Here is an 8,567-nt window from a genome sequence, read left to right as displayed (position 1 = left end):
TGAGTGATGAGATGAGTAGTGTTTATCGAGTGTAGGCATGGTAAACATGGAATTCAGTTTCTACCGAGTGACACTGTATCTACCAAGTCACAAGTGTATACTGAGTTCAAAACTACATTGGAGTGATTAGTATGGACTGAGCCTCTACTTCTACTGAGTGCATGATGATGTCGAGTAATGAAAGTGGATGCTATGTATCAAAAATTCACCAAATCAATTTTTCAGAACTCGAGTTTCTACATTTGGGTTGACTCAATAATATTAGTGTTAACTTATGTAGTGGCCAACCTTGTAATTATGTGAATTGGGTTGGTATATATGTAATTTATTGTATCATACCCAAGTGTAATGTTTTTTATATAAGAGAATGTGAATGGAATGATAAGCATGCGAATGTGAATCAACGATAGAGAAAAGTATATTGCAAGGTCATATTAGGAGTAGCAAAGTTACATCTATCACATAAAGGTGATCAGTATTTCAAGGATCTCAATTAGCAATTCAGTTGTAAGTAAGAGATCTATTGTTTCATCCTAACAAGTGAATCAGCTTCAAATCCTTTAATAGGGTAGACTTAATAGCCTTTTCTTTAAATCTCTTTACCGAGTGCATACTTCATTGTATGTTTGTAAAACCTATAACAAGGTGGACCTAGCAATCCTAATTGCTCCTAATAGGGCAGATCATTAGAAGTGATTATTGTAAGACTCAACAGGCCAACTTTATATTGCAATATTGAAGTTTCGTGGGTATCACCACCACTCCAGTTTTACTTTCTATTTGGAAGGTTTTTGGGTCACCAAATATTGTGTTCAAAGTGTTTTATGCTTTTAGTTTCTCACGCATGCAATAGATTAGATCTATTGATGATAATTGGATTATGTTATTAAGTGCTGAAATTGTTAAAAGTTTTTGAGGTTACTAATTCACCCCTCCCCTCTTAGTAACCTAGCTAGTCCTAAATATTTCCAACAAATTTGAGAAGATTGCTCATAACAATAGCACCTAGAGAAAAGGTTGAGTTGTGGAAAAGAAGCTACAATGGACATTTGATTAGTTAGCCTTTGATAGGAAAAAGTGATTGTTTATATCATGAATGTAAAGCTTAGCTGAGAAATAGAGTAAAACATTAAGGAATGCCAAGTGATGCTAGTGTTAACTGGGCCACAATAAGTGTCAAGAAAATATAGTGTTGACCAAGCATCATTGTTGACCAAGAAAGTTAGTTGATGTCAAGCCAAGAACTTCTGCAATGATTGAGTGATTAAGTGATGACCAAGTGTCAAAACTTAGTGATTATTGAGTGACAATATTTTGAATATATTTGAGAAGCATGACTTCTAGCTAACTCGATTGATTTCTTGGGATAAAAAAACTGTTTTCAAGATAAGATTGATGAGTTGGATCATTAAATTCAAGGAAGGGATTAGGTATAAAACCTATGATCGAATTTTATGGATGAGAATTTTTTATATGATGATCAAGAAGATAAACAAATCAAATGAACTTGATAAACCGAATCGTAAAGCCTAAGATCTACAGTGATTATTGAAAATGACAAAGTAAGAATTACCTATTTAAGGAGGTAAAGAGTTGAACTTTAAGAGCATGTGCATAGAGAAAGGTGGAACAGAGATGTACAAGGGTGAACACAAGGGTGTGTGTGTGAAGTGTGAAGGAAGTGTGAGAGTGAAGCAAGCGAAAGGGAATTGTTTGTGCATATGTTGCTGAAGTTGATAAGTAAATTTGAGTAGAAGGCTTAAGTTTTGATGTGAAGGGGGATGACTGCTTGAAGAGTTGTTGAGCAAGTTAAGAGACAAAGTTGACAAGGGGACTTATCAGTGAATCTGCACATGAACCAAACAGTGATCCGAATCTACAAAAGTGAGTTGTAAACATACAAATCAAAACCCTACTATTTTCTTTCTAATCATTGTAAACAATTTGTATTGAAATCTTTTTAATCAAAGGTTGACCTAACAATCATTTGAAGGACTTAATAGTCTATGTAAATCCTTTAGCAAGGTGACATTCTAAATGAAATGATCAAACTCCTCTAACAAGGCCACTTCTAATAGGGTGATTAAATCTTCTAACCAATTCACATGTCATAGTGGGTATTGTAACCTTTTAACATGGTTGGCTCCTAATAGAGCTCACTTTGAATGAATGAAAACGTGGTGACATGTTGCTGGTATTTTTTTCCAAATTGGGTTTCCGCATTAAATCCTAGTGTCAAACTTGTGTTGAATATTATATATATTTTACATTTGATGAAGTTTACATTCAGCAAAGTATATTATGTTTAGGACAGTAATATGTTTATCAACATAGTAGAGACCGAGCAATAGTAAGATAAATAGAACAATGAATGTTTTGATGTTTAATTATTGAAATGGTACTTATGGACCTTGAGTAATTGATTCATACCCTCCCCCAAGTTATTCTGAACATTTCTAACAATATAGAGAGAGGGGGAAGGGATGAGGGGAGAGAGATCATGGTGAAAAAAAGAAGAGGAGAGAGTGAGTGAGGGTGATTAGGGGGCATAAATAAATAGATCGAGAAGGGATAAGAAAGGAGAGAGAGGGGGAAATATTATTATTTTTTATAGAAAAAGAATGTAGTACTTGCCCCTAGGTCGCATTTTTGTTATCATTGTCGAACTCTTTTAGGGCTAGTTTTATGTTGATGGTTAGCAACATTGTTTTGAGACTATCAGATATTGTGCAATGGATTCAATTGATATGTGATGAGATTACTTAGACTCTACATTTCATGTATGCATGATGATTATTACATTATTTTCAGTTCTTGATGATGATTAGTTAGATGGTTTATTATCATGTGTTTTCTTATGGATACTTACCCCATACTTGCATGTGTATGGTGTGCGTGTTTGTTTTCTTTCTGTATGGCATTTCTGATGTGGTTAAGGAAGGGAGTCGTAGTCACCTACTAGTCAGGATCTACATGATGCACCACTTTCTGCCATTGCCTGTTTAGCTTAACATATATATATTGTACGTACATGCATGGTTTTTATGCAAGTTGCAAGTACCGAGCATCGACTTTTTTGAATTGCCAGGATGAGCGTACCCTATCGCATTATCTCAATGGTAAGAGAGGGGAGATAAATTCTCAAGTCCAAATCCCAACCCTTTAAGCCATTTGTCCTAATTGAAAATTAGGACAAGTATCTAAGTTGAGTACCCTTTGAATGCATCAAATGACATAATTTGTGATACTAACCCTTTTGGTTTAATTTTGTATGTGTTTTGTTATAGTGGGTTTTTCGTATTTTATTTTATGAGTCTTTGGTGTATTTTCTATCAATTAAGCCTAATTAAAAGATTTAATTAATGGTTTAATTTAATGAAAATATTAATATGGTATTTTAATATTTATTTTATTTAATTAATTAGGAAATTAATTAAATAAAATAATTAAATTTGAAGATAAAAGTTATAATTTTAAAGTTGGAAGTGATAATATTTATTTAAGTTAATAAATATTTTAGCAATTAAGTTTCAAAAATAAATGAATTTAAAAGTGAAAAAGATATTAAAATTATTAAAAGATTCTAGATTGCATGATGTGTGCATGTGATTAAAATATAAATATATTAAGATAAAACAAGTGGAATTGTTAAAGTTAGTGCATGAGATTTAAAAATTAATAAATTAAATTGAAAAGAGTAAAGTGAATATTAAATTAATTAATGTACATTATTTTAATATTTAAGAGTTTGTGAATTCTCGAGAGTTGTCATGTAGACAACACAGAAGTTTGCACTCTAAGTATGCACATGTTGTCTACACTTAGGAGTTAGCATATTATTTGAGCACATGTTGTCTACAACCTTCTAGAGACCTCATCATCTTTATCTTCTTATCATGGAAGTTATGTGCTTAGTTGTTATGCTTATCTCCTAGTTCTTTCTAGACACATTCTAGATGCATCTTAGAAGGCTTTATATAGAGGCTCTCCTAATGTGTTTGGACAAGCTTATATGCATTCGAGAAGCTCATATGCTTCTAAAAGCACTTCTAGTCACTTGGGGGTTTTGGTTGGTTTGATTCTTGGAGGAATGGTGAATGTTGGAGAAGGAAGAGATTTTTTTATGGACTTCTAAGGCATAGCAAATTAGCATCAGTATCTAGGTGCACTCATAATTTTCGCATATTCCATTTGCACTCTTTCTCTTCCTGTCTTCATCTTGTTTGTTATATGTGTCTGAATATATTCCATGAACGAATCTTCAATCTTGAAATTGAAATCTAGATATGTATGTTAATTTTTATTTGGTTGCAAAGAAAACATTAGGAAACTCTAGTTTTATTTATGAAGGAAATTCATCACAAACTGCCCTATCGTTGTCCCTTACATAGACCCGAACTTAGACATTCATAACTTTTTATCTAGACTAAATCTATTTAATCGCTCTGAACAGATTTGGCACAACTTGACCCTCTCCAACATAGTTCAAATTTGACTTGATCCAATAGTTCATTAAGGAGATATGGCCTCCGTACTGGGACAGTTTTATTCAATGATAATCAGTCCTCCATTTTTTCATAACCAAGAGTTCTTTGTGCTTAAACTTCACAAAAATAATTTATCAAAGCATAGAATGAATTAAAAACTAAACCAACATAGATCTAAGACATTTATAATCAAGATTTGGAAATTGATTCGGGTTTGGGTTTGAATTAAAATAGAATCTTATTATCATGCATTAGTTTTATATGATTTATTAACTAATCTAATTTAATTTAATTTAATTAAGATTACTTAATAGTAGAAGAAGTGTAATTAATTATTAATCAATTTAAGTAAATGGATTTTTAAATGAGGCCAAAAGAAAAGAGATATTAATAAGTGTTTAGTAGAATTAAATAATTATTAAATTATTAATGAGATTGATTTTACTTAAAATCAATGAAGATTATTTTAAATTAATGCTTGTCCTTGAAGTGTTTTAAGGAAATTGTAAATTAATTATTTGAAAGTTGATAAGTATTATTTTTATTATTTGAATAATGGGAGACGCTTCTTGGAATTATTAGTAACATTGATTTTTAGTGAAATAATGCAAATGATTTTATCTAAAAGTCAATGGAAACTAGTTTAATAATTTAAATAAGTAAATAATTATCTTATGATTATTTTAGAGAATTATTTTAAAATAATGGAGGGATAATTCTATGCTTTATTCAAAGAAATAAATGGGTTGACTTGTAGAAGAATCTTATACTCTTGAAATATACTTGAAACAAATTCGGAAACTTCATATTTGGCTTAATCATGTGATTGCAAAAGCAAACAAAAACATGTGTTTGTATCTTGTTTCTCTATGCTATATGTGTTTTGGGATTTGTCCTAGCTTTGATCAGTCTTAGGTTGTTACCAGAGGCTTAGGAGTTATGTGAATATGGTGGCATGTTGATGTTATCTCAATCTTTCTAAACCCAACCATGGTAATGTGATGGCATGCTCTATGAGATGTGTGTATTTACTAATTGTTATTGCTAATCAGTCTTCTTAAGTAAAGCTAAGTTATATGTATCTAAGACACTTGACTCAACCATTTTTGAGTCATCAATCAATTATCCTTGGATTACTTTCCAGTCACCATGATGGGACTGAAATGTTGATTTATTTCTTGATGATGTCATGTTGTGACATGTTTTGACTCAACCATTTTGGAGTCTTCGATCAGTATGATTTTGAGATATATTTTGGTTATTAAGAACCAATGGATACTTTTGATTAACAAAGATACCTTCAGTTGCCAATAGAGAATTGTTGTGGTCATGATTATCTATAGATGCTTTTCATGTGCTCATGGAGATTTGATGCTCTTTTTATGGATTATCTATTGATTTTTTTTTCAATCGCTTGTATAGGACTGTGGTGATTTTGAAATTTATGATTCCGTGAGCTTAGGGTAGGTTATCTACTTGTAGTGTCGGGAAGTGGCTTGCAATGGGGGCCAGGGCCCTAAGTGGCTGCCAAGGTAACTCATTGTAAGTTGTTTTAATAAGTGAAAATATTTCAACTAAATGGAGATTAAATGAACCTAATAAGATAATTGTATGTTCTCACCCATGCCTCAAGTGCTAGTATAGACTAGGATGAGAGTAAAGAGAATGATTGGTTGTGACCTTGCATTCCATAGTATGTCTTGTCAGTATGAGAGGATACTAGTGGCCGCATAAAGATCAGTAGGGACCCTAGAGTCCTAAGCTAACTGCCTCGCGATGACACTTGCTCGCTTGTAGAGTAGGTTTCCTACATGTCATTGTGTGCCTCTGGGATTAGATGTCAGTTTTGTGATTGGAACTTTTGAGTTAGAATACTTTTAAGATTCCTAGACTTAGAGAGTATTTATGCTATATGATTTTGATAACCTGTTTGAGACTTGAGACTATCTCCTCAGCGTGGTGGAAGTGGACCATTTAGGTTCCATGCGGTCAGGTGGTAGTGCTTTTCCACTCTTATCATTTGAGATCCGTCTAAGACACTATGGCTGATGCATTCTTTGTTGGCATCTATCTTCATTCTGTTCATGGATTATGATGGCGGACATGTATCCTTACTTGATAATTTGCATATGTTAGATGATGTTATCTTATGCTTTATTTTGTGTGTTAGATATCTTTCTGCATATGATGTAGGATGTTTTAAGAGTGACATTCCTACTATGATAATACTGATAATCTCTTCGGTGACTTGGGATGTTATGCACAGAGGGATGGCTAGGATCCACGATGGTCCAATGATGCTATTAACGATTGGAAGGAACCGTGCACTTAGTTAATTATGTTTGATGATGATGTATCATGTATGATATGTGGTTTCATTTATGTTATTGCATCATAGATTAGAGTTAGTATGATGATGTAGTTTATTTACACGGATGTATATTCTTTTAAGCCTTTCATACCCTATGACATGTACAGTGGATGATTGAGCTAAACTAAAATGTAATTACAAAAAGGACACTTGTATATTGTTTAAGAACATTGGATGTATTATTGCTAAGGATGTAATGTTAGATGAATAATTAATTTAGATGTGATACAACAACGTTAAGGAATTCATGAAGAATGTAACCTGTTATGTATGTATGTTATGTTTACTTTCAGTTGGATATTGTTATTGCTTCCGTTATCATGTGTATGAAATAGATGGTTTTTACTTTCATAATTAAAAAAATAAATAAATAAAATGCTACCAAACTTAGTGAAACTTTAGGTTAATTCTTTGGATCTCTTAGGTTAAAACTTTAGGGAATTTTATTTTAGAAACTTCTCAAATAAATTAAATATAAATTAATTCAAAGTTGGATAAATTACTAACAACATACTAAAATGAAAAAAAACCAATCATGTGGTCATTGTGCAGCTAAAGCACTACACATACAATATAGTTTAACCTAATATATAAGTAAATGAATAATTTGATGCTAACTTACAAAAACAGTACCCGCCTGGCTTTGAGCATTCGAGAATAAAAAGTAAAATTACAAGATTAACAAGATACGAAGAACAGACGTCCCTTAATTCATCACATTGAAAGCTTTGAGGACATCATACTTTTGAATTCAGAGAAATCCAGCAGTCCATTGCAATCCAAATCAAATCTGCAAATCATCTTCTCACAGCTGTGCATATCTTGTTCCAATGGAATCAATCCCATTGTGGAAAGGACCTTCTGAAGCTCGTCAGAAGAAATGTAGCCATCTTTGTTCTCATCAAACACACGGAATGCTTCCATCAGATCTTTTGAATGCTCTTTTTCTTCTTCACCATCATCATGACTGTTGAGAATGTTGCGATATAAATCAACGAATTCCTCAAATGGGATATGCCCTTCAACTGGCTCTTTCACCATACATCTCACATTTTCTTCGGACATCGCCATTCCGAGCTTGTTAATGAAGCCACACATTTCACCAACGCTCACCATTCCATCTGCATTTTCATCCACCATCTCATATATTCTCCGAATCTCCCCCAAATCAGCCATCTTTAATCCTGATCTTGATCTTTTTTAAGAGCTCTTATACAACAAACGGGCCTGATAAGAAGATGAATCAAATACAGAGAAAACTGAAGGAAAGAAAGAATGCGTGGCTTGGCTCGTGTGTGGGCGAATGGGGGTATAAATAGAGGGGGCGAAGGGGGTAACGACTAGAAATGGGAATGCGAAGCCCGTTCATATTCATTTGGCGTGAAGGAAGTGACCGTTGGTTGATCTGCATTACCATCCGTAGAATCTTGTCACAACAATGCAACGGACAAATTTTGTCTGTTTTAACCAAGAATCAATTTGCCCGTTGTCGACGGCCCTACATTGGATCTACTTTTCATGTTATATAGCAATATGACCGTTGGCTTTCTCAAGTTATGACCGTGAGAAGAATACAATGTTTATGTGATGGTCATGGAGTGCGTCATTTTGTTTGTTGATGGTTGTCCTACCTTTTCATGCTTTTGTGATGGTTATAAATTGTGATGGCTTATGAACAATCTATAATAATGATATTTTTTAAAAATATG

At 33.0% G+C, this 8,567-nt stretch overlaps 1 pseudogene; it reads right to left on the bottom strand.

The window, feature by feature from the left end:
• Positions 1 to 7,476: 7,476 nt before the first annotated feature.
• On the bottom strand, positions 7,477 to 8,164 carry LOC149564861 (calmodulin-like protein 2 pseudogene; annotated as a pseudogene).
• Positions 8,165 to 8,567: the final 403 nt, after the last annotated feature.

This window comes from Cupressus sempervirens, chromosome 3, assembly GCF_028749045.1.
Source record: "Cupressus sempervirens isolate cs-2001-9-10 chromosome 3, ASM2874904v1, whole genome shotgun sequence".
Classification (NCBI taxonomy): Eukaryota; Viridiplantae; Streptophyta; class Pinopsida; order Cupressales; family Cupressaceae; genus Cupressus; species Cupressus sempervirens.
Note: the sequence above shows the minus strand (reverse complement) of the source record. Positions and strands in the feature narration are given on the sequence as shown.